Below are 26,712 nucleotides of genomic sequence, written 5' to 3'. Positions count from 1 at the left end.
TAATTTCACGACGCATTGGTCGCGACTGTAAAGTTTATTGAAATAAGTTTGTTAAAATATATATATATATATATATATATATATTACAATTGATATTAACTTTTATTATCCTACTTGACTAGCCTGCCTAGTCGGTAGTGCCTATGAAGTCAATGGTCTCGGGTTCAAATCCTGTTGGGCATTTATTTGTGTGGCGAGACGGGATATCTATTTGCTCCTGAGTTACTACACTACTACAACTATGTACTATATATATTTAAGAGTTTATAAATATTTGTACTACTGTGAGACTTAGTCAATTTGTGTAATAATGTCCTAAAATATTTATTTATTTATATTTATTTATTATTTATATGTTAAATATAATTTCGTTGCGTGTTATTTATATGTTAAATATAATATGTGTAATAATGTTCTATAACATAATATTATTATATTTCATTAATTATATTTTGTTAACTATTACAAAATATAAAATGCTGGTTAATGAATCTAATACCTTTTTAGGGTTCCGTACCTTGAAAGGAAAAAACGGAACCCTTATAGGATCACTTTGATGTCCGTCCATCCGTCTGTCTGTCTGTCAAAACCCTTTTTCTCAGGAACGCGTGGAGGTATCAAGCTGGAATTTATATCAAAAACTCAGGTCTACTGTCCCTTGGAGCTTTTAAAAAATCAAACTTCTAACCTAATGCAATCAAAAGATACAGCCGTTTATGCCGCAAATTTTCGACACTTGCAAGGTAATCAAAACCTACAGGGTACTTCCCGTGAACTCAGAATCATGAAATTTGGTACGAAGCAACGTCTTATAGCACACATAAAGGAAAAATTGCGAAAAACCGCAATATATATAAATATTTTAATAATTGATATGACTCGATTGTCGTGATGGGTGAACTTTTACTTATATACCTACAGGTTTGTATTGTACGGAACCCTGGGTGCGCGAGTCCGACTCGCACTCGGCCGGTTTTTATGTAAGTTTTACGTCCTATTTGGAACTTACAACAGATACGTTTTCCAAAATTGAGAATACCTATAAAAATACTACATCATTAGCAATATCGACTATTATTACGTATAACTTAACTTTTCTCATTTGACTATTCAGGTAGTTTATATATGGAGATTAAAATTCACGCACGTATTGGCACAAGTGAACGATTGAATTAACAAATATAATTAAAGTAGCATAAAGTATTTATATTTTGTAATTATGTCATGGTCATAATCGTTACCTTTATTCTAGTCGAATAAAGCAATCATCAATCCTTACCGATTTACCCAATCTTACGAAAAGTAACGGATTAGTTTCTATTCAAGTATTGATCGTTATTCTAACAAGTATGTGGGTCAAAAACGCTCGAAAAAACGGGGTTATTTCCTGTGAACTTTATAAAAGTAAACGATTTGGGTAGTACAAGGCTTTCATCATACAACACAACAACTGTACAACTTTTAAGAGTAAAATGTTTGAATATTTGACGACCAGTTTGGCCTGCCAGTGACTCTGCCTACGAAGCCGATGGTTCCAGGTTCAAATCCTGGTAAGGGCATTAGCATTGATATTTGTTCCTGAGTCATGGGTATTTTCTATGTATTTAAGTATTTATAAATATTCATATATTATATATATCGTTGTCTAAGTACCCTCAACACAAGCCTTATTGAGCTTTCTGTGGGACTTAGTCAATTTGTGTACTAATGTCCTATAATATATTTATTAATAATATTTATTTATTTATTAATAATATTTATATGCCTTTAAGGGTCCAACCAGCAGGTCCAATGGAATGATTAACACCAGGGGACCATTTCTCGAACGGTATTAGTCTAATATTATTAGTGCGTTGCCATGGTAACCCATACGACTTGACAGTTCGTGGACTAATATTATTAGTCTAATACCGATCGAGAAATGGGCCCCTGTCATTTAGTATGGGTTACCGTAACAACACAGTAATAATATTAGTATAATATCGATCGAGAAATGGGCTCCAGAAGCGTGCCAAGGTTCGGTAGGTCAATAGTTTAATATTTATGAGAGATCGGACCGGTGTTCAGAGCGGTCGCGAATTCGAGTCTTGCCGGAAGCGGTGAAGTATATATTTTTTTTTATATAATATAAGTAACGCACGCAGATATAACTGCTTTATAAATAGTATTTTATACAATCATGATATAAAAGAGAGCTTTTCAGTCGAGTACCGTGCTTAGGCAACAGGGCTTGCTGAGTTGCCTAAGTAAAGTACGAGATGGAAAGCTAGCTTGATCAAGCATTTCAATCTCGTACGCATACTTTTTATACGAGTCATCTAAAATAATACTTTTTTTACTAATAAGCCTAAATAAGTAATGAAAAATGATAAATATCTCAATAGACAAAAATGTAGTACAAAAGTCATAAACGCGTGAAACCGCCGCCCGCTCGTCCCCCGTTTTGTCTTTTCTATGGGAGCGCGGCGCGGCGGCACCTGATTGTTCAATTTTTTTTATAGTTGACTACAGCGTTTCGAAATGAATATTATAGTTTAGTTGGGAGCCCATGCATGAAAAGTACGCAATTATAGTTTGGTGTACGAAATCTTAATCTTAAAAATTAGTTTTAAAACAACCTTGTCTAAAATAAGATGAATCTAACAGCGGCGCATAAAACATAGCTTTGTTTCCCCAGATAACATCGTGTTCATTTAAATAACGATCCGACATAAAGTCCATTTCTTTGTGTTCCGCCAATCAAAGTACCATGCGTGAACACTGTTTTACAATGTTATACACCGTGGGCTGGTAAAACCCGACAGATTTTAACCACGCATTCCTGAGGTCATGAGGAGAAGTTTTGGGAAAATTCGGCAACAAAAAATTTTATCAGACAAATTTTTTTTTTCTTTTTCTTCATACGGCACGTTATTTCTTCTTGCATCTTGGCGAGAAAAAAACTAATTATTTACAACGAATAACTAAAGTTTTTTTTTATTTACACTAAAAATTGCGAGTTTCTTATAAAACTTTTTTCTGCCAACAGATATCTCTAAACCAAGTCACATAGTGGCAGCGTCGCAGCCAAAAATGCGTTTTACACTAAGTTATTACAGAAACAATTTTTACAAAAATTGTCAGTATCTCTAAAACAAGACCGATTTCAGGAAACTTTGTATCACATTTTAGTCTCTAAATGCGGTCAAGAATACACCTTTAAAATCTGTCGGGTTTTATCAGCCCACGGTGTTTATACTCTTGGAGTTAGGGTTACCATATCGTCGGGTGAGAATACGTTTATGCCATACGCCACCTACATTGGTTTGCAGGAGAGCGATGAGAAGCAAAAAAAAAATTGTCTTAAAGTTTTAAATTTAAGAAATATTGAACTTATTGATCAATTAGGCACATAGGTTAGACAAATATTTTGAATATAGTGGTTATCATGAAATAAAAGCATTTTATATTATTGCAATGTCCGTTGTTGATGAGTAAATCCGTACAATGTATTAACATGACACAAAATTTTGGATATGTAACGAATTTTGTAATAATTTTCTGTTAACAGAGTGTAATTAATTATGCTACAGTAAAACGAGGACATGACACATTTTTGAATATTTTATTTTAAAAATCAATTAGTGTTAATTATAACAATTTTTTGTTATTTTAGAAATCATTAATAAAACTGGTCCCGGGTTCCTTTACTCGTATTTGTGTGATGAACATGGATATTTATTCCTGAGTCATGGGTGTTTTCTATGTATTTAAGTATTTGTAATGTATATTATATTGTATATATCGTTGTCTAGGTACCTACAACACAAGCCTTATTGAGCTTACTGTGGGACTTAGTCAATTTGTGTAATGTTGTTATTTATTTATTAAAAAAAAACTATTCTGGTCAAAAATGAATATGGCACAAACGTATTCTCAGCCGACGATATGTCTGGATTTTTCGTATCATCTCAGGATTTTTGGTCCTTTGTCAAAATGCCCCCCCCCCCCCCCAATTTTGGTGAGCATCAAGGTTTTTTAGAAACCCTAACTAACCTCTATCACTAGAAGCCCAAAATAAAAAATAAACAGAAGGTCCCTTCCCGCCGTTCTTGAAAATACATACCTAAACTTACCCCACTCACTAGGGTTGCTTCTGTATTAATTTCGAATTTTAAAAAGGAGTAGGTAATATAAGTTTACAGACATACATACATCGATTCGTTTATACAGACATCTTATCATGTTTACATTCCTTAGAGACTGCATTTTGACGTACATGACAGTAGTGTTGAGTTGCTCACTCGTGAGGCACCTCATTTGTACCACTCACTTTGTTAAATTGTCGCAGAACTTCACACCGCATAAATGTCATACATCACTCCTCAATTAATTTTACTCATTTACTCGCGCGCATCACACACAGCTCTTACCACTCAAACACTTCAAATTAAAAAAAAAACTCTCAGCCTTTCAAACTCACTCGCGTTCCTCACAACTCGCAAGAGAGTCGCGAGGCGCTCGGTGCTCGCCGACATTCAAATGAAGAAATGAGTCATTGACGTCATCGTATTCATCGCTCACACTAACAACTGCCCAACTACAAACCTTATTGCAAGGACAAAAGGTCCACCGAGAAATGCGTTGTGTTTGTACCATTCACTCGCCTCACTGTGACATCCCCTCAAAAATCCTTTCAAAATGAAACAATGAATTAGATTTACCGAAAGAGGGAGTGAGACAGACACGCGCCGTGCTTCAATATCACCTCATCGAAAATACGTTAAAAATGAAACACGAAAGAAAACAAGCGTAAGCGTCCGCAAGCTTACATACATATTACGCCATTTTGATCCTAGCATTGCTAAGTTACTTGTCAAAAGCGAAAAATCTAAGTCATCAAAGAACCTACCGAAGAAAGTTTTTTTTCTCTGTCGCACTTGTAATTTCATACGTAAGTGCGACAGCAAAGCAAAACTTCGTGGTTCGCGGTAGGCCTCCATATTTGTTAGCTATTATTGTACTAACGCGCATACCAGTATAACCTGACCTCAAGACTCATATTGCTGGTGTCATGTATAATCTGAATCAATTAGACTGGACAGTGAAATGGTTACTTGATAAGCGATTGAAATGCCAACCAAGTCTCACTGGGCATTTACGCAGCTTGCTTAAAAACAGTTATCATTTAAGAGACCAAAATATTATTTAAATTATTGAAATATAATATAGTGGCGTACACAAAATATGATAATTTACATTAGTTTATTAATAAAAAAAGTAAATATAATTTGTAGAGGTGAAATAAACATGTACATTTTAACGATTTGAATTTGTAATACTTTTTGTTAACGTGCTTCGTATAGTATTTCGATCATTTATGATTTTGACATATTTATAGTACGAGAAACTCGAAAAAGTTGTTCGTAATCTTTAGTTGTGTTTTATAAATAGTGATCAGTGACCATTCTTATAATTATGCCAAAATAACAATATATTAACATTGTTTTCGCGATAAAATATACCTGTGGGTCTTTCGTTGTGTCTTTTGCATACAAAAATCAAGTGTATATTACACGCCGGTGGCATTACCGCGCGAACGTTATTGAAGCTTTCGTTTCTTATCATATTACAATGATATTATTACTGATAAATTATGAGGTGGTAAGTTAGTAATTTCTATATAATAATGGTACAAAAAATATTGGATTTGTTCTCCTTAGTTTGTTAATTGTTTGTTTAGTAGTTTATGGTTAGTATTTATTTCAATATATGAATGTTAAACTTAAAATGATATCAAGTAGCAAAAATTGATACTGAACTATCTAACAATAAAAATAATAAACTGCTAAATTAGAACAAGTTTCATAAAAGCATCAAATTAAGTTGCAATAGGATGTATGTACTTTAACTCCTTAGTTTGATTCTTAAATTTATGTCTTCTGTTGTTAAAGTTCTGTTTTAAACCTCCAGAATTGCACTCCAATTAAATATTTAAAAGGAAGTTTAGCAATGCCTAAATATGTATTTACATTAAATATGGTTTGCTGCCGTTGGAGTTGATGGAATAGTCGATGCTGCAAAACTGCTAGTACCTCTCCTCATTTGAAGTAAGACATTGTAACACCTCATTTTAGAGAATGAGGTACTCATACAAACTCATTTTAAATTGATGTCCTACCCATCACTACATGACAGTAGCTACCTACGTAGCGGCGAGGACGTCAAGTGAGCAACACGCGCACAGCCCGACTAAGCTCTGCCCGAGAGTGCCCGAGAACGCCTGTAAATGTAACGTCTGTGTGCGTAAATGTCATGTCTGTGTGTGTGCGGCGAAAATGGCACTTTGTACTGAGCGAACTCTCTGCTCTGGCGCGCGCCGCCGCTATTTAGTTTGTGCTAGAAGCTAGCTAAAAGTTCCGAGTTTGGCAAAGGACAGGAAAAGTTAAGCAGTAACTATAGCATATAATGGCGGGTTAACGGGATATTGTACCATGAAAGTGGGCGCTTTTGTACTTTATAGTAATGATAGTAACGGTAAATTGTAGATGATATCGTCCAAAATAGTATAAAAGCGACTGTATACAATCTCATACATGTAGATCCCCTGCTTTTTCGTGACGATAAATCGTGTCGTTATCATTGACGACTACGGTAAGTGAAAAAAAATATCCTGACATTTACTGGACGATCATTTTTACAAAAATCCGTAAGTTTTTCGGCCGCTTTTTTACTCGTAAACTTTAGTGTAAGGCCTGAGTGGACGCTCGAAGCGGAGCGTTTGGCGGGGCGTGCAGCGTGGCGTCGGGCTCACGATGTAAGCACACGATGCACTAAGGCCGCTCCTATACGTTTGCATTTGTTTAACATGCACGCACACGCAGCACGCCCCGCCCCGCTGAACGCCCAACTCGAGCGTCCACTCAGGCCTTACACTAAAGGGTACGAGTACAAAAGCGCCCGAAAAACTCACGGATTTTTGTACAAATGATCGTCCAGTAAATGTCAGGATATTTTTTTTCATATGGCAACCCTACTTGGAGTTGATAATACACTTGGTAAGCCTTATTGCGTTGGAACAAGGTTCACAAATGGTTAGTTAATTAATTGATTCGATTTGAGATGAATCTAGCGTCTTCCTGAGAACGATTAGAGTAGACTTGGCTGCATGGATGTGAAAGATATTTATTATGTTGATATCAAAAATACATCAAAATTATTAAAAGAGGAAGTATAATGGGTCGTTCACGTAATTTCAGTCGGATTTCGCTCGTTATTCGATCCGTTACGGGACCAAGGACCAAGTTAACTCCGCACAGACCGTGCAATATCAAAGTGTCGACCAAAAAAAAGTGTGTCAAACAAAACTCACAAATTGAAAAAAAATACAACCATGTTTTGATACTAGTACGGTTAACGATGGCTCTGAACTTTTGGTAGTAGGAGTTTTGATTCAAACTTGACGATTATTGAGGCACTACTACAATTTGTCACGTCAAAGTCAGTGTAGACTTAGCTGACGGCCTCTATGTGAGTTTTGATTCAAACCTGACGATTATTAAGGCACTGCAACAAAATGTCACGTGTCAAGTTTGTGCAATTTTATTTTATTATTTATTTATTGTTACATACAAAATTTGTACAGCATTACAGTGAAAACTAAGGCACTAAACAAATTAATTAATAGAAGACAAAGTAGTATATACAAGAAATAACAGGAACATAATAAAATCAAGTGACATCCAGAGTTTCACAATACATCTGACATGTCCGACATATATTTGCCCAGGGAGTTGCAAAAATATCACTCTCTGGTGCCCATGACAGAAGCGAGTTCAAGAGTCTTAGTGCTCGCACGGCCTGAGAGTTTCTGTGCGGTACAGTGCGTGTGGTTGGGACTGCCAAGAGATTGTAAGTTCGCGGCCTCAGGAGAGTTTTGGGCACAAATGGGATGGCAATCTGAACAATTCGTGCTACCAGATCTGGACAGTCCGCGTCACCACGTAAGACACTGCACGTTATACGGAGGCAATGAGCTGACGGACTCTAGGCTGTCCTTTGGCCTCAATGTCTAATTCTAGTATTAGTCCAGCCGCACACACGCAATTGTCGCGCGCGCGGCCGAGCGCATCGCCCTCGGCCCACTTGCCACGTGTTAAGTAATACGTTAAGACATAAAGCCACATTACTTCTTTAAAAATATCTACTTGATTTGATGTTGAATACAAAAATTAAAATATATCGAAGTGGGTCTTATTTAGCTTGCAATTACATACATTGCACGTTTTGAACCTCGGGTATGTCCTTAAACTATGTACGTCCAAAAGAGAGGTACATGCACTGTGAATGTCATCTCGCTTTGTGTGGTAGGGCACAGCACAGCGGATGTCAGTCCAGATCTAGAGAGCAGAACCCAACTGGGGAAGTACTTCCACCTTACAGAAAACCGCAGCCAAATAATACTAGACCCTTACTCATAGTATTGTGTTCCTGCCGGTGAGTAAGGTTGCCAGAGCTCACCGAATGTGCGGAGGGTTAGGGTCGGCAACGCGCAATTAACTCCTCTGTAGTTGCAAGCTTCCATAGGTTACGGAGACTGCTTACCGTCAGGGCCGTATGCTTATTTGCCACTGACGTAGTAAAAAAAAAGTTAAATAAAACCTTGTAAAAAAAAAAAAAAACTATTTGAAAATAAGTTTCTGGCATAAATTGCATTTTTGATACAAGTTTTTACGCTGACTACTTTGCCATCCACAGGCAAGTAATACTCATCGACACAATTCCAATAACCCCAAATTCAATTAGGTGGCGTTGTTTTATCACAGATTTCCTAATGGCCACTTCCTGTCTCCATCATCAGATCAGCTCGATGGTACCATAATATTGCATTGTCACCCGACTTACATATACATGAAAATTCTTAGCTTAATCGGAACCGCGAAGTGGGTCAAATTTAACTTGCAAGATTTGACTCGTACAAAAATACTTACATAATCGTACATAAGCATATAAGGTACATTAGGTACAAGTTAAATAAAGGCTTGTAATGAAAAAAACCGGTCAAATGCGAGTTCGTTTTACTAGCGCACCGAGGGTTCCGTACAAACTTTGCATTATCTCGTGTATCTATAAAGGCGAAAGACTTCTGAACAGAAGTACCTATATTAAGTATATTTGTGTGCAGCGCCATCTATCGGCAAATTGTCCAACTAATTTGCGCGATGTAATGCACGTATGTTGGTTTTTCGAGGATAATTCTCTATCATGTGAACCCATTTCAAAAATTGATCTTTTATTTGAAAATAGGTGTATTTAATGTAATTTCATAGACATTTCAGGTGTAATAAACACACGAAAACTTGGTTAAATTGCAAACTGAATTCGGAAAGGTCATTTGTTAATCACAAAAAAGTTCTGACTATATTTTTCCTGTAAAATTTATAGTAATGTTAATATTATGTAAAAATTTCAAAATTTTTCGTCGGTGTACTTCGGAGATAAGGGGGGGACGGTATTTTTTTCACATTGTCCTTCATAAATAATTTTTTTACTCTATAAAAAAAAGAAAAAAAAAGTTTTAGAATGTGCAATTTGAGTTATTGTAAATGATACCCCACTTGATCTTGAAATTTTGCCCCCTCTTTATATTGGGCATTTTCCATAATTAATAAAAATAAAATACAAAAATAATACGCTCTGTGTCTGGGTTAGCGTTGTTCATAACTAATCCAAATTTCAAATCGATAGCTTAAGTGGTTCTCGAGATATTTTACGATGTGACAGACAGACAGACAGACAGAAGGACGGACGGACAGAGTCGCACCATAAGGGTTCGTTTTGTAACTTTTTGGTACGGAACCCTAAAAATACTCGATGCATATGTGAGGTAAAAACGTGTTAAAAATTTTACACAAAGACTACAATTTTGTGTTAAGCCTCCTTAAATGCCCCAAGTAGTGGGTGGGCAAGTTCTAGTAGGTGATCTGATCAAACAAAATCACAAATAGTTCGATAAACTTGAAAACCGCTCCAATCCCACGCTCGAGTGCGTAACCCAAATATTGACCAATCTAAATTCTGTTTGTTTTTCTAATTATGCGGAATCGTGCAAACATTTGGATCATGCAAAGATACCTGCAAGGTATACATGTACACTCAATGAATTTAATTTTCGACCCATTTAGTACCTTGTCGCAGTGCCAATAAATATGAAAATCGCTAGAGACCTCATACTATTGTAACTGTGATAAAGTACAAAATGTGTAGGAAATTAAATTATTTTATTGTACCAGAGCGAGACGCTGCATATTAAGAGCATTTTCACATTTTCCGATTCGACAAAGGATGTCGGATACAACCACAAAGAAGAAAAACAAAAAAAGCACCTTAATTTTCTTGTTGTTTGAATGACAGCGTTAATGCAAAAATAAAATTATTTGATGCCAAAGAGCATTTTCTGCACTGTTTTCCTCCAAAGATCATCCGACATCCGATATCGGATCGGGCAATGTGAAAACACTCTAAGATGGCTTTGAATTATAATAATTTGTCAAGATGATTCGATCGAAGCCTTGGGAATGGGAACTGACTTTTTCTTTCGTAATTTTTATTTATTTATACAAGGAATTCCAACAGCTATAAAAAATACATTAAACGTTTTAGATAGTAATACAGAGCCAATTACAGGAACTCGCAAATAGAAACTGTATATATAATTACAAAATACACACTAGATATAAAAGCACATGTGGCACAAGATATTACAATATGAAATATATCAAAGTTACAATTAGAAAAAAATAGAGAGACAAAAAAATTTATATGAACAATACGTAAGAACACTTATAATTTATGAAATTACACTAAGATAAACAACTTATATTCGCATTTGGATGAACAACATGGACCGGGCTCAAATACATTAAAGTTACAAATCACACTCCATAGCGTATCACTACCTGCAACATGTTATTTAGAAGCACTGATTGACTAGATTGCGCCTTACACTAAGGGATTGAGCAATTAAAAACGTCAATATCTAGATCCTTCGACAAATTAGTTATGTTAATATCATTTATATTTGAGTTTACACTAAGTGATGTCAATAACGTTTCCAGGTTATTAGAAGAGTGTTTTTCAATATATGGCTGGTGACTCTATAGGAGGTCGTGAATCCTAGCCCAATCCTAAAGGGCTGACGCGGGATTTCGAAATAAAAAAAGGGTTACAAAATTCTTATGCCAAGGGGGGTCAGGTAATAAAAACGCTTGACAAACAGTGGACTGTTATTAGTGCAGCGTGCACTGTGCAGTAGATAACAACAGACTGCCTGTTATAAGAAAACGTTTACCTTAGTATGTACTTTATTATACAGTAAAATAAAACAAAATATGAATAATGTCCACACTCATTGCGTTACATACTCGTTGAATAACCAGTACCCCTAGTGTAAATTTAATCGACATCATAACGTGACGAACGCGTTTGCGTTGAGTCTCATTTTGTATAGGATATTGAGTTTCCAAAACGTCCCGCTTGGCGCGCTCTTTCTAAATCACATACAAAATGAGACTAAACGCAAACGCGTACGTCACGTTTCGAAATCGAATTTACTTACACTAGGGGTACAGGTAAATTAATACCTAATTTACTGTATTTGAAAATATATAAAAAAAAAAACCATTTAATTGAAACTTTTCATAAAACAATAGCATACAAGAGCTCTTGGGGGCCGATTTGGAATTAACGACTTATTAAGGTTTCGATAACTATTGAATGTCAATTTGTTAAGGGTTTTATTATGTATCTTGTTTTGATAAGACCTTAACAATCGCTCACGCCAATTGATCCCCGCGAGCACGCGTCATAGAGTCGTGTCATTGGATCTCGCTCGCACGTATTACGAGCCGTGTCATTGTCGTATCATAACAAAATTAAAACAATAACAAATTATAAAATCGACCTCCCGATTGAAATCACAAACAAGGAGATATTGTTAGCAATGACATGTATTAATTCCTCAAGAATCCATTGGTTACGGAAATCTAATCTACTAATCCAGGCCACGGACAATTTGAACCATAATAGTTATAAGTATGTATAATTATTATAATTAATATAAGACGAATATGTGATTCTTCATCCTGATCATAGTGATCATAAATCACAAACGGCTCTGTTAATTCATTATATCGTTAATTTTATCGTCGGTGGTAAAAGAGCACATAAACCGCTTAAGATAAGACATACAGTAGCCTATAGATCGTGAAAGTGGGAGGAAATTCCTCTAAAATCGCGCATTTTAGACAATGGTGCTCCCACATTGGCACATTGTTATAAAATGTTTTACATCATCGTGTTATATAAGCAGCATTAGGTGTAAAAAATTCACTTTACAATAAAAATAACGGTCAATTCTGAATTTCACCATACAAGAAAAATATTTTACAGTAAAGAGCAATGAATACGGGTCAATTTTTATTTCTATTTGGATTCTGATTCATAATAACTTGTTTTAATTTCTATTCATTGTTTTGTCTACAGATGTGCGAGTTTTAGAAAGTTAAGTTCCAAAAATATTGTCGTAAATTTCAGAAAATATTACATAGGAATTTTTTTAATTTTGAAAACGGAAGATATCGATTCCAATTCAAAGATATGAGAAATTTATTAAATGGAAACTTAGCAATTTTGTAAATGTTCCGACGGCGCATTAGTAGTGTGGTTGCACAACAGGCAAGGACCAAGTAATTTTTAAACACCAATTTAATACTTCTACAGTTGACATTTTAACTCGTTTGCATAAATAATCGTCGAGATCTTCCACAATTATGAAATGTTGATTTATTTATTATGTGCGATATGTTGCGGGCACGCCACAAGATAGATAGCTTGCAGGTATAGATTCGATAATGATTCGCCAAAAACGGAGAATGGCCCTATAGGAGGTCTGCAAGGTGAAATAATGATGTAAGATTTGTAAGTTATTACGCTTAGATATATTTTCATTTGGATTTAAAAGGGGGGTTAAAGAAAAAGTGTAGTTTTCATACTGAATTTTTATTGAATCAAGAGCAAATGCTACGAAAAAAATTGATACGGAAACTATTAAACTATATATGGGGGGCAGACTTCAATCAAACCCTTGGAGTACCCGCGCGAAATCGCCTTTTCATTCAAACGTAGTCCTCATTTTCCTCTCTGTATATTAACATAATTGAAAATAATTTGACACAATTTGTCGTTTAAGTATATGAACCACAGCTATACCCCTACGTTAGGTTTTTTCGTTTTTTTATTATAAAAGCTCCTAACATTTATAAATTAGTGTGAAATCGGTTTTTCGCTCCAAATTTCTACAATAATCATAAAATCTAAAAAAGTCAAACGTCCCTCATGTTACGTTAGAAAGCTGCAATTTGGCATGGAAACATGAATCATGCATGGCAACAGAACGGTAAAATAAAAAATAGAAAAAAAAATTGAATATAAATTTTTGCTGTAACCCAATGGTATGGGGTATCGTTGGATAGGTCTTTGAAACTGAATTAGGGTCTCCACAAACCATTTTATAAAGTTAATAATTTCGGAACTTTCGGAAATAATCGCTCCGAAAGAAAAAAAATACGTGTGCCCTCCCCCCCTGCCTTATGAACCATGGGTCCAAAAAAAACCTGAAATAACAGCTTAAAAAATACTTTCAATGAAAACTATAGCGAACATAATCGGTCCAGCCATTTTTGAGTTATTCCAAAAATTCTTCTCCTTTTGAAGGTACTCCCTTAGTCCCTTATGCTTGTAATGTACATGATACTTAATAATAGCCCCCGTTTGACCTGTTTTGATAGAATGGTAACTACGAAACCCTACACTGAGCATGGCCCGACATGCTCTCGGCCAATTTTTTTATTTCTCCTATATGATAATTTTTGAGATAGGTAAGTCTTTCATTTTACACATTATCTACGTACATAAGAAGTTTACTTTCAGTAATTGAATAATAAAAATTCTAGTAAAACAGCCGCATCTGTAATTTAATAACTCTAATCTTCCATTTTCGGCATCCAAAGTATTCACTATTTTTATTGACCCATCATAAGGCCATCTTGCAACACGAGTTCAACGTGTTACGATTACGATTAACTATCGATTAGGCTACAATCGATTAGGCTGCGATTATTCGATTGTGATTTACGATTGGATTAGTGCAAATATAAGGTCGAGTGTACATCATTTGTTCATGGAAAGATTTATTAAGGTGATTTATGGGAGCTTTGTACTTGACGCCTTCTGTACATTTAGATGAACAGACGGTTGATTTATTAATTTGTACTTAATTTCACAACTGCCTCTTTCCACGACTTATTTTGTGTAAAATAAATATATATTGTTTGTGATGAAAACTATCATAGGTATGTCCTTTCTCGGGACTAAATAGTTGCGACCAATCGCGCGCGTGATGCGAACTCATCAACCAATCGCGTTGTGATATTAGACTGCACGATTGGCTCGAATTCGTGTGTGTGACACCGCTGTAGTGGCCCCATTCTTATTGCCCGTGAGGCCCGTCCTTAGATATATGTCAATGGGCTAAACGGTTTAAGTATGTATAAGGAACAGACAGACAGTTGATTCCAGGTGAAAAAAAAACACGTATACCTTAATTGTTTTTTGTTTCGATATATGTGATTAACATAAAATAGTCCACTTAAAAAATTAAACGTTGTCACTCGTACATCGACCAACAAAAATTAATTAGGATGACATCATTAATAGATGCCATGAAAAGTCACGCTACTGTTTCAATACGTTATATAAGTTTGAACTGGAGTTTTTTATCAACTATTCTCATCTTGGTTAGGCCGCCAGAACAGACTAGTAAAACTGATTAACAAAGACTGATTTCAGGTCAGGGGTATAGGGTTAGAGCCGGTGTAACTTTATTTGATGTTCATAAAAGCGCCTTGTAATTTGGCTACTTGAATAATAAACTATTTTTATCTTTAATATTCCAGACGCTTCGCCGACGTACCTACCTATAAGACGTATACAACATTGCGATTATTGCGAAGATTACCTAAGTCACGAATTAATTAAAACGCAACCATTACAGTTCGGAATCATCTGATCGGAACAATATCATTTGAATTGGATAACTCAATTAAAATCGCTCGTGTAATTAGCATCGCTTGCGCAACTCCATGCGCGTCACGACATAAGTAACCTATTTTGTACATGTCTGTAACCTGTATTCTTAAGGGGTTATTACTTTTTCTTGAACACCCTAAAGATCAAAGAGTTGATAAACCCAACCCAAGTATATCAAGTTTGTAGGTAGGATTATTTGACGACCGGTCTGGCCTAGGATATTTGTTCCTGACTCATGGGTGTTTTCTATGTATTTAAGTATTTATAAATATTTATTTAATATATATATATATATATATATACATATATATCGTTGTCTAAGTACCCTCAACACAAGCCTTATTGAGCTTACAATACAATACAATACAAATATACTTTATTGCACACCTCAATACAGAAACAGTACAAATAATACAACACATAAAGAAGAGGTAAACAACAGGCGGTCTTATCGCTAAAAAGCGATCTCTTCCAGACAACCTTTAGGTAGCGGAATTAAAAAAAAAAAAAAATGTTATGTCAGTAGGTGTTCCAGATGCAATAAAAGAAGTCTAGCACAGAATAAACACAAAACTAAACAATATAATTATCATATAAAAATATAAAAAAGATATATACATACATATATTAAAATACATATTATATATATATAATAAATGCCAGCCATAAGTATGGAAAAGGAAGCAGATAAAAGTATTACGGAGCAGGTAAAAAGTGAAGTTTAATGAGTCTCTTGAAAGAATTAGGAAGTATATATCTTAAGTCTATAGGCAGAGAATTCCATAGTCGGATAGCTTGAAACGTGAAAGAATTATTATAAAATTTAGAAGAGGATGATGGTACAGAAAGAAGCAAGTTCTGGGAGCACCTAACAGAACGGAGGTAGCTGAAACGGTTCTTGAGATAGCGGGGAGTCGCGGGGTTAAAAAGAATGGAATACAGAAGGGACAAAACGTGAGAGTTACGACGTAAGCGAATAGGGAGCCACTTGAGCTGCGAACGGAAGTGAGAGACATGGTCATATTTGCGTAACCCAAATATAAACCGTATGCACACATTTTAGATACGCTCAAGCTTATTAAGTTGCTCCTCAGTGAGATCGAGATAAGCAACGTCAGCGTAATCCAGAATAGGGAGGAGAAGAGTTTGTGCGAGAGCAATTTTCGTAGGAATGGGAAGGAAGTTCCGTAATCTCCTGAGTGAGCTAACTGCCACGAACATCTTCCTGCTAACTTCGGCCACCTGAGGTCCCCACGATAAGGTACTGTCCATAATGATGCCAAGGTTTTTTACTTGCTGCGAGTAGGGAATCAAAACACCATTAAAGTAAATAGGTGAGAGGTTGTTAAAGTCGATTCTGGGAAGCAGTTTTGGGCTACCTATTATAATAGTCTGTGTCTTAGACGGATTAACTTTTAGGCCAAAACTGCGACTCCATTTCGAGATTTCCTCTAACTGCTTACTTACTGTGGGACTTGGTGGAATTTTGGTGTGTAATAATGTCCTATAATATTTATTTATTTATATTCGTAGACATAAACAAAACAAATTACATATTATAACAAAAACATAGAGTATAGGGTGTCACGAAATGGCTTCATCTCAGCATGTTGCTGGTAACGTCTTCCGATGAGACTTTCGGAGTTTTGATACTAAAACAGCTAAAACTCCTATCTTTACATAGATACCACACGAAATATGAAATCATCTTATAATGATTACCAATTGTATGTTAGTTTGAAAAGTTGAATAGGTCCTTGCATTCAAAGCCAGCAGACCTCTGATAGATATGCAAAATGACTAAAAAATAATCCCTTCGACACCTACTGAACGTATTATGATAAGCTCTTGAAAGAAGGGTTTGAGTATAACGAAGGACGAGGCCGAAGAGATCTCGTGTACTCATCAAATACACAAATCGCTCTATTATACTCCGTCAAACAACTACGGGTTTGTGTACGGACGAGTCACAAAATGCACCGCCATAGTAAATAGCCCATGGAATTGGTACATTTTACCTAACAACAAATGAGGTAGTTCTGTTTTTTTAATATATTGGTAGTGATCAAATGGTAATAACAAATAGAAGTTCTCCACCTCAAAAGCCCTTGGGATCATTGAAAAATACATGAAAATCGATTAAATTTTAGGACTTTTTTCAGTTGTTGTAATTTTTTTCCACCAAAATCTGGAGTTACGGCAAAAGTCATTATGTACACTTTTAAGAAGAAGAAATTTGAAATGAATTGACTATATTTTTTTCTTAGTAAGCCAAATAGTTCATAAGATACGGCTTCTCAAAGGTTTGTAAAATTTTGAACTAACTTTAACTCAAAAAAAGTTGTACTAGCAGTTGTGGTTGCAGGAAATGCAAATGCTCAGCTGTTTGCAACTACATCAATGGTCAATCGTGCTAGAATATACAGGACCGGAGATTTGTGCCAACATTGAAAAATCATTAATTGAAAATCCACAATCAAATGACAACTTCGATCGGCCTGATCAGGTTGACGAAGAAATGCTACCACACACGCTGGCCCCAAAAGGAGTGCTGTGGATTCAGAGGACCAGCCTGATTCATTAAAAATATACAAGAGATACGAGTCATAACAATTTCCTTCCCTGTACTGTATATTATACACAAAATGATCCGAAGGGCTTTCGAGGTGGAAAACTTGGATTTGTCATTACTATTTCATAACTACCAATATGTATAAAAAATAGAACTACCTCATTTGATGTAAGGCAACACCTCTTTTTTGGTATGAGGTACCTATGCTTGGGCAGAGGGGAAATAGTATGAATGCCGTCTCCCTTCGTGGTATTGCTCGAAGATTTTGACATTCGGGATCATGACCCCAAAATCACCCAGTATAGAGTGATCACTCCGTACATAGATAAAAACCCATTTAGGTATAATAAGTTTTAAGCTTTGCGAAAACTTATTTGTAATAAAATGTAAGCTCAATAAATAGGTATTAAGTTTTAAGCGAGTTTCAAACATATTAATGATGCGTCATACAGTCAGCATCAATAGTAGCGGATGAAACAACGCGCCAAAAGTATCTGACATCTCGGATAACTTTTCCAAATATAGATAAATCTCCAAAATTTACATTCAAAAGTATATCTTTTACAATCTTCATTGTTCTACATATAGAACCATCCATGTATGTTAAGCTGTTACAGAATGGTAGATACTTTTGACACCTTGGAAGGTATGGACCCTCCCAGACAATTTATTATTATAAAGAGTCCGCAGCAAGCTTGGCCAAATTTCATCTTCCCACACCAACATAGCTTAGTTCTCCTTTTAAACCGACGTGTTGGATTGTAATGAAACTTTGCACATACTATCACAAGAGGTATATTTATTTCTGTAAATAGTTTATATAGCTGCAACTTACTAACAAACGAAATAGAGCAAAAATAAGTTTTGTATGGAAAACTTAGATTCGCTGCATTTTTTAGGGTTCCGTAGCCAAATGGCATAAAACGGAACCCTTATAGTTTCGCCATGTCCGTCTGTCTGTCTGTCTGTCCGAGGCTTTGCTCCGTGGTCGTTAGTGCTAGAAAGCTGAAATTTGGCATGGATATATAAATCAATAAAGCCGACAAAGTTGTACAATAAAATCTAAAAATTTAATTTTTTTTAGGGTACCTCCCCTACACGTAAAGTGGGGGTGAAATTTTTTTTTCGCTTCAACCCTAGAGTGTGGGGTATTGTTGGAAAGGTCTTTCAAAACTAATAGGGGTTTTCAAGAAACATTTTTTGATAAAGTGAATATATTTGGAGATAATCGCTCCGAAAGAAAAAAAAAATGTGTCCCCCCCCCTCTAACTTTTGAACCATAGGTCCAAAAAATATGAAAAAAATTGTGGAAGTAGAGCTTAAGAAAGACATTAAATGAAAACTATATCGGACATGATCAGTTTAGCTGTTTTTGAGTTATCGCAAAAAGTTTTCCCTTCATAGTAAAAATACTTATTTTAATTAGGTACTGATTATGCAAATTTGCCTATTTGTTTAACTCAGGTGGAAGGTACCGTTTCATCCCTTGGTTAACAATTTACCATACTTTAAGCTCCAGTTTAGCTTATTGTGACGGAAGAGTAACTACGGAACCCTACACTGAGCGTGGCCCGACATGCTCTTGGCCGGTTATTTAACTATAGTATTCTGTAGCTACATAAACTAATTACAGATATACCTTATCCTATTGTAAGTACAAAGTTTCAGAGCAATCTAGCCAGTCGTTTTAAAATGAGACCGTAACTACTACGTTTGCATTATGAGATTGCTGTGGAATTTTAAGTAAAAAAACTCATGTATGTAGTGAGCACTCTAAGCTTACTTATTACTCTATGGTAATACTATCAAATGTTTTTTTTAAGTCGATAAAATGTTGGAATACAATGATCTTTCCTTTGTTATAAGGGTGAAAATATGATGAAACAGAAAACAAAATCAACTAGGTAGAACGCGAAATATGCATGTTTAAAAACTTGCTTTTTTAATGTCTGTTTTTTAGTGTACATTTTTCCGATAGCAAAACGTGACGTACGCATTTGCGTTAAGTGTCATTTTGTATGAGATTTTTGAATTTCCAAAACGTCCCGCTTGGCGCGCTGTTCAAAATCTCATACAAAATGAGACTTAACGAAAACACGTACGTCACGTTTCGCTATCGAATAAGTTTACACTAGGGGTACTGAAGATAGAACAATTCAATCGCTAGCGTTTGCAGTATGCCCTCTGCTATTAAGTTCTCCTGATTTTAATTTTCTCATACATTTTTAAATAAATGAATATTGAATGTTATGCATTGGCTATTGTAATACGCGATTGAGATATAATCCAAGGCAAATAGATTAGCTTAGGTGATTAGATGTTTTAACGGCCCACCTTGTACTGCATATATGAATGAAAATTAGATATAGATCCGTTTGTTTGTTCGTTTTAAACAATCTACATAATCTACATATTAGTGACTTCATTTTATAGATATAAAGACATTAACAAACTTATTAACGAGAATAATATAGGTGTATTATATGTGTATATAACATATGTTACTTATCTGGGAGTTTCAGAAAATAGTGTACAGAATTTGAGTAAGTTGTTAAGAAAAGTTAATTGCTGTCAGTTTTGTAACGACAATTAAGCATGAAATCATTATGAGAATCAACTTTTTGCCTTTTTAGGGTTCCGTACCAAAAAGGTACAAAAGGAACCCTTATGGTGCGACTCTGTCCGTCCGTCCGTCAGTCCGTCTGTCACATTACTAAATATCTCGAGAATTACTTAAGCCATCGATTTGAAATTTTGAATAGTAATAAATAACGCTAACCCAAACATATTGGAAGTGTATTTTTTTTATTTGTATTCATTATGGAAAATTCCCAATATAAAGAGGGGGCAAAATTTCAAAGTCTAGTTACTAGGTCAAGTGGGGTGTCATTTGAAAGAGCTCAAATTGAACATTACAAAACTTTTTTTTTCCACAGGAATGAAAAATTGACTCATGAAGGAAAATGTGAAAAAAAATACCATATTCCCCCTTATCTCCGAAGTTTACGAATGAAAAATTATGAAATTTTTACTTAATAATAACATTATCATAAGATTACAGGATAAATAAAATCAGACCTCTATTTTGATAACTTTTTTTAATTAACAAAAAACATTTTGAAATTTAATTTGCAATTTAATCCCATTCGCGGGTGTTTATTATAGTTGAAATTCCTATGAGATTACACAAAAGGCATCATCTTTCAAATAAAATAAAAATTATTGAGATCGGTTCACATGATAAAGAATTATCCCTGAAAAACCAACATACATACAGATCGCACAAATTAGTTAGCCAATTCGCCCATAGATGGCGCTGTACACAATTATACAAATAGTATACTTCTGGTCAAAAGTCTTTCATGAGAACATTGAAAGTTGACGGAACCCTCGGTTCGCAAGGTAAACGAACTCGCACTTGACCGGTTATTTTTTACATTGGAATATCGCTTGTAGTTTATGAAATGAACACCAAAACCATCAAAACTTAATGCTTAATTATCCTTACTTAACTGACAGTGGTTAACTTTTCTTAACAACTCCCTCTAATTGTGTACACTATTTTCCAAAAACTCCCATCTAAATGTCAGTTTTTAAACTTAGGCCTTGCAAATTATGGAAAATAATAATCAAAGTATAAAATTTTGCGTAGTAAGGTGACCAACTTCTGGACTGCACAACTTCTTAAAATTTTGAAAAAGAAAATGATATTTTTTAATTTTCTTATTATTATTTACTAACACGGGACTTAATCGCGTAAAATTAAGTTTCAAGTTTTTAAATTTACCTCCCTCGTTTCTAAGACGGCTTTGTCCCCGTGGTCTCACAAAAGACTGCTGGCTACAGTCCACATCAATAATCAACATCTTCTAGCCGCGCAAGTTTTTCGAACTACCCGCACTTGGTCTTGTTTATCACATTCAACAATATATGCGCACGAGGGACGTCACCGCGGGCAGTATTGTATCATTTTCATTTTGGCATAATTGAGATTCGATTGCCAACTTAGCCAGACTTGTTAAGGTTTGATAGTATTCAATAATTTGCACCTACCTATTTTATTAAAGACTAACTCCATGTCTCCTCTACACGATGGCCGATGGCTTGACAAGCGAGATAGACCGCAAGCCAGAAACAGATTTCCATGACCAATCGCCTCCCGGCCGAAAACTCGTGTAGTGGTTAACGGCTAGGTATGCTGAACCCTCGTGGACGCCAGCTGCCGCTCCGTTGGTGGGGTGAGGAATGGCAGCCACCGAAACACGTAAAACAAAAAAATGTTATCGCCTCCCGTTTGATACTTTGTCAAATGATAGTTAGAATAACAAACCATGAAATTTTGATTTTAGCATTTCCAGCCATCGACAGATTACGCAATTTACACATTACGCATTCTTTGCCGCACATAAAGTGGTAAGGCGCATATTTTTAACATGTTCATTTTACAGCTGACGGTCTTTCCACCGCGATACAATCGGCTGACGGTTTTTTAAATTTAAAACAGCATCTAACCTATCATCTGACAAAGTATCAGCCGGGAGGCGATGACTGACGAGATATGATGGCCATACGATGGTAATGGATCCTCTACACTATGGCCCAGCGCTGGATCAGTGACATGGCGATGCAATGGTTGAGAGTACGCACTATGGAACGGGTCACGTGTACATGCGTACGCACCATCGCTGGATCACTACGTTTGATGTGCGGACGAAAAACCCAAACCGTGGCATCGCCATCCCGTCGCGCCATAAGCCATTTGACACCACTATCCTCTCTACACGCTGGCCCGTCTTAGTGTAGAATAGTCATAGCCCATGAAGACCACCAATGAACAGTAAAAAAACAACGTTAACCCTAATAAATCAAAACTGTTTTATCACTATTATAAACAAATTTTGATGACAATTTATTCCGACTTGGACGCTACTTAGCATAGTATAAATAAACACGCTAAGTTATGCGATGACCCAAATGTTACGTCCACTGTGCCATCAGCATGATCAGTTAGGCCTTGAATAGAAATTATCATACTCGATCATTAAGATCCCTAGGAATTATTTGTTTGGGAGATAATGAACACTGACTTGGACATTTTAAAAATACGAAGAATATTTTGGGAGAAAACCTTTTCTTTTTATAAGATTCGAACTTCCAGAACAGCTTTACATGCGATGTTCAAAGCAAAAATTCAAATTATTTATATTCTGAAATGAGAGGTCGAATGATGAGATTGATGAGACTGACAGGTCAAAAAAAAACATTGTTTTTTATTCCTATTCAATTTGTTTATTCAAATAATCTCTGCGTATTTTTATGGCCAAATGTTGAAGGAAACAAAGAATAAGTTATTGCATAAATTTCATTTTTGGTGCAAGCTTTTATCACTGACTATACTTTTCTTTCGACAGGCAATTCATCAAGAAAATTGTAACATCCCAAAGACAATTAGGTTGCGTTATTTTATCACAGAGTTCCTATGGCTACTTCCTGTCTCCATCAACAGATCAGATCGATGGTACAGTCAGCATCAAAAGTACAGATGAAATAACGCGCCAAAAGTATCTGATATTCCGGATAACTTTTCGCGTTCAAAAGTGTATCTTTTACAGTCTTTGTTGTTCTATATTAAACACATCACTTTTTGTTAAGCTGTTACAGAATGGTAGATAATTATGAAGCGTTATTTGATCCGCTACTTTTGATGCTGACTGTACCATAATATTGGATTGTCACCCGACTGACATATGCATGCAAAATTTCAGTTTCATCGGAAACCGGCGGGAAGTGGGTCAAATTTAACTTGCATTATTTGATTACAGACCCACACACAGACAACGGGACAGGTGAAACTAAATAAAAGCTTGTCAAAACAGTCAAAATAGTTTTACGTATGTTTTATTCTGATGTTTATTTAAGTAATTTATATTAAATTAATCATGATTATAGCAGGCGCGGATACAAGGGGGGGGGGCCATAGGGGCAATGGCCCCCCCTAAAACCCTGGCTCTCACATTACTAAATTGAGTAATTTTTTTTTTACCTTATTTTCTGTGCAAAAATATATGATTTTCTCAAAATGGCCCCCCCCTAAGCCAAATCTTGTATCCGCGCCTGGATTATAGCCTGATTACCCTTTATATTAACTAATAACATCCCTTTAACAACCACGATACGAAGCGATATTCGCAAATTATGTAACAGACTGTTTCCGAACCGTTTATGATTTTGATTACCGCTCATAACCGAATTATACAGAATTATAGGCGGTCATATTGACGGGCCGGCAACAAAACAAAGAGAAAGTTTACGTGCGCGGACGATGCAGTAAGATTGCGATGGATGGGCTTATTTAGAAGTAAACCAGTTAAATAGCGAACAAGTTTTATATTTTAATTGAGCGAGTCTCCGTTTTGCTTGGGCAAAAATGCTTCCGTATGTCAGGCTGTTCTTCTACAAATCTCATTTTTCAACCGAAGATTTTTCTCGTGAAATGTTTGGGAATTTTTAATTTAATTTATATAGGTATTTATTTATCGAATCAGCTTTTTGTATTTATTCCAATAGGCGGACTCGTGGGGGTTTGCGAGGTCTATAGCTTACAGCCACTAGTTACCAATTATATGTATATCAACATAAAATAAAATAAAAATAAAAACTTATTGTCTGGATATTTATTACCTATATTTTCCCACAAGTAATCATCGGGAGTACTGCTATCTACCTACTTCACGTAAATCTGCGAAATATGTGCTACCCTAGGTAAGCGTTACCCTCAAGCTTATTCTAATTATTATTTTTTTAACGTTTTTGGTATCAAAGCACCAAGATCCAGAATCTAGCCGTTGCAACTGGAAGAAAGCGAAACACTGATCAAAAGGCTAAGTTTATCTATCTTGCCAATTTCATTAATTAAGATATGGCACGACCACTTAACACATACGTACTTTGAATTAACTAATAATGGTTCCTTTCGCATACACCCGTCCCGCGCTGACGCAATACAAACTTTTCACTCGGTTACGGCACATTATACAAGCGACATTGAAACCGACTGACCGCAATATGACCCTAAAACGCAAACGGGGTTTGTTTCTATGTCAGCTTCAGATCAAAGGAACCCTAAGGTTAGGACATACGGATTAGATTTATATAAAGTAGAACAAAGGGAAGTAACTTTTTTAATTCTGTTTACTGTAGTCTGTAAGGCTAAGATGGTCGGCTCTTTATCCTTTGTCACTATACCTGTCACGTTCTAACAAGTAACGGCGCGAAAGTGACGGGCATAGTGACAAGTGATAAAAATGGAACCGTGCTGCCACCGCTGGATAAAAGCCTGCCTTACTCCTTGGATTTCTAAAGACCTTGCTTTTTCCACTTCTTTCTATGCCGTGCCAAATTTTGAGAATTCCTTCGAATACTGTTTATTATACTTATAAATATGTACTACAATGGAAATCCTGATCATGTTCCGTAACTACATTGGGCTGTCATTATCTTATGTAGGTAATTTGAATCTTGCAGTGGTTATTCCAGAAATTCCAGAATCAGCTATTGGAGTTCTTAGAAGCTCTGCACCGCTCACCCTAAATGTGGTTCCGATATCATCTGCAGCTGCATTACTGTTGCTACTGTCTGTTCTGTATCTGTCAAGTTCTTTGATCGCATTACTGCATTATTACGTTCATTCCGTCACTCATTTTATGAATGCCTGGCCCGGCGGCGACACCGACGCTGCAACAGCAACGCAGCCGCAGTTGATATCGTAATGTCACCTTGATAGATTTTCAGTCACTCATAATAGCTTTGATTTAACTTGCCCTGCTATATATATGCTCGTGTGGGTCAAATCTTGGAAGCTAGATTTGACCCACTTCCCGATCTCCGATTGAGCTGAAATTTTGTATACATAAGTAAATCGGATGACAATATAATTTTATGATGACATGGAGTTGATCTGGTGATGGAAACAGGAGGTGGCCATGGGAACTCTGTGATAAAACATCGCAAACTAATTGTATTTGGGGTTGTTACATTTGTCTCGATAAGTATTAGTTGCTTGTGGCAAGAAGAGTACTCAATACAGTCAGCGACAAAAGCTTGTACCAAAAATTTATTATGTAGCATGTCGGTATTATTCGAGCTTATGCTCGGGACATATTTTGTGTTGAAGATGCAGGGCAGTGTGCGATGCGCCGCCGTAGGTACACCGAACGTGTGGTGAGGAGGGACAAGCGGGGATCCCCTACAATTTCAATTCTTAGATCTAGTGTGTATAGCACTTCGTTTAATCACTTTTTTCATCAATTTCATTATCGTCATCTCTCGCTATATAAACTTGTTCCAGATACAAATAAGCACAAAACATACTCAGCTAGGGCCGTTAAACTAATTTATCACAAACTTGCAATAAAATGTTGACATGACTTACTTCAAATCAGGTCCGGTACTCTGTATCCGGTATGATGAGTGAAGATGATATGTAAAGGAATTCCATATAGACTTACACACCTAGGTCTGTAAAGCAACCTTCTTTTGTTTTTAAACGTCAAATTGTAACAGAACTTCAACCATCAAAATAAATTCGTAATTTGTTTTAGCTTTGTAAACCTACGAATAAAACGAATTGACTAGAATTTATTTTTTCATTGCAAGTTTGAGAAAAGCAATATAATATATACATTCGGCGAGAAACGGGATTGCCGGCCGCGTATGCGTATCCCTATCCCTATCCGGGCTCGCTACGCTCGGCCATCTATATCACCTTAGCCTGCAACCCTTCGTTTCCCGGCCTCTATAGTAATGTAGGTACTATTACCATAAAGTTATAATGAACCACATTGCACATTATTCACAAGTGTGAAATTGCTAAGTGTCAGACTAAGTAAATGAGGCCGGGTGTCATAACTCTTGTAAACATTAGTCGTTTGACGAGAAAGACTGGTCATTTCTTTAGCTTTTGGAGTTCCACTTAAAAAACAAAAAGCTTACGTATAACATTACATAAAGACGTT

At 35.9% G+C, this 26,712-nt stretch overlaps 1 protein-coding gene across 1 annotated transcript in view; it reads right to left on the bottom strand.

The window, feature by feature from the left end:
- The window catches only part of LOC133527882 (uncharacterized), a 101,776-nt gene that overhangs the window by 53,600 nt on the left and 21,464 nt on the right, over positions 1–26,712 (bottom strand). The window lies entirely within an intron of this gene.

Source organism: Cydia pomonella, chromosome 18 (genome assembly GCF_033807575.1).
Source record: "Cydia pomonella isolate Wapato2018A chromosome 18, ilCydPomo1, whole genome shotgun sequence".
Taxonomy (NCBI): Eukaryota; Metazoa; Arthropoda; class Insecta; order Lepidoptera; family Tortricidae; genus Cydia; species Cydia pomonella.
This window is presented reverse-complemented; position numbering and strand designations above follow the sequence as displayed.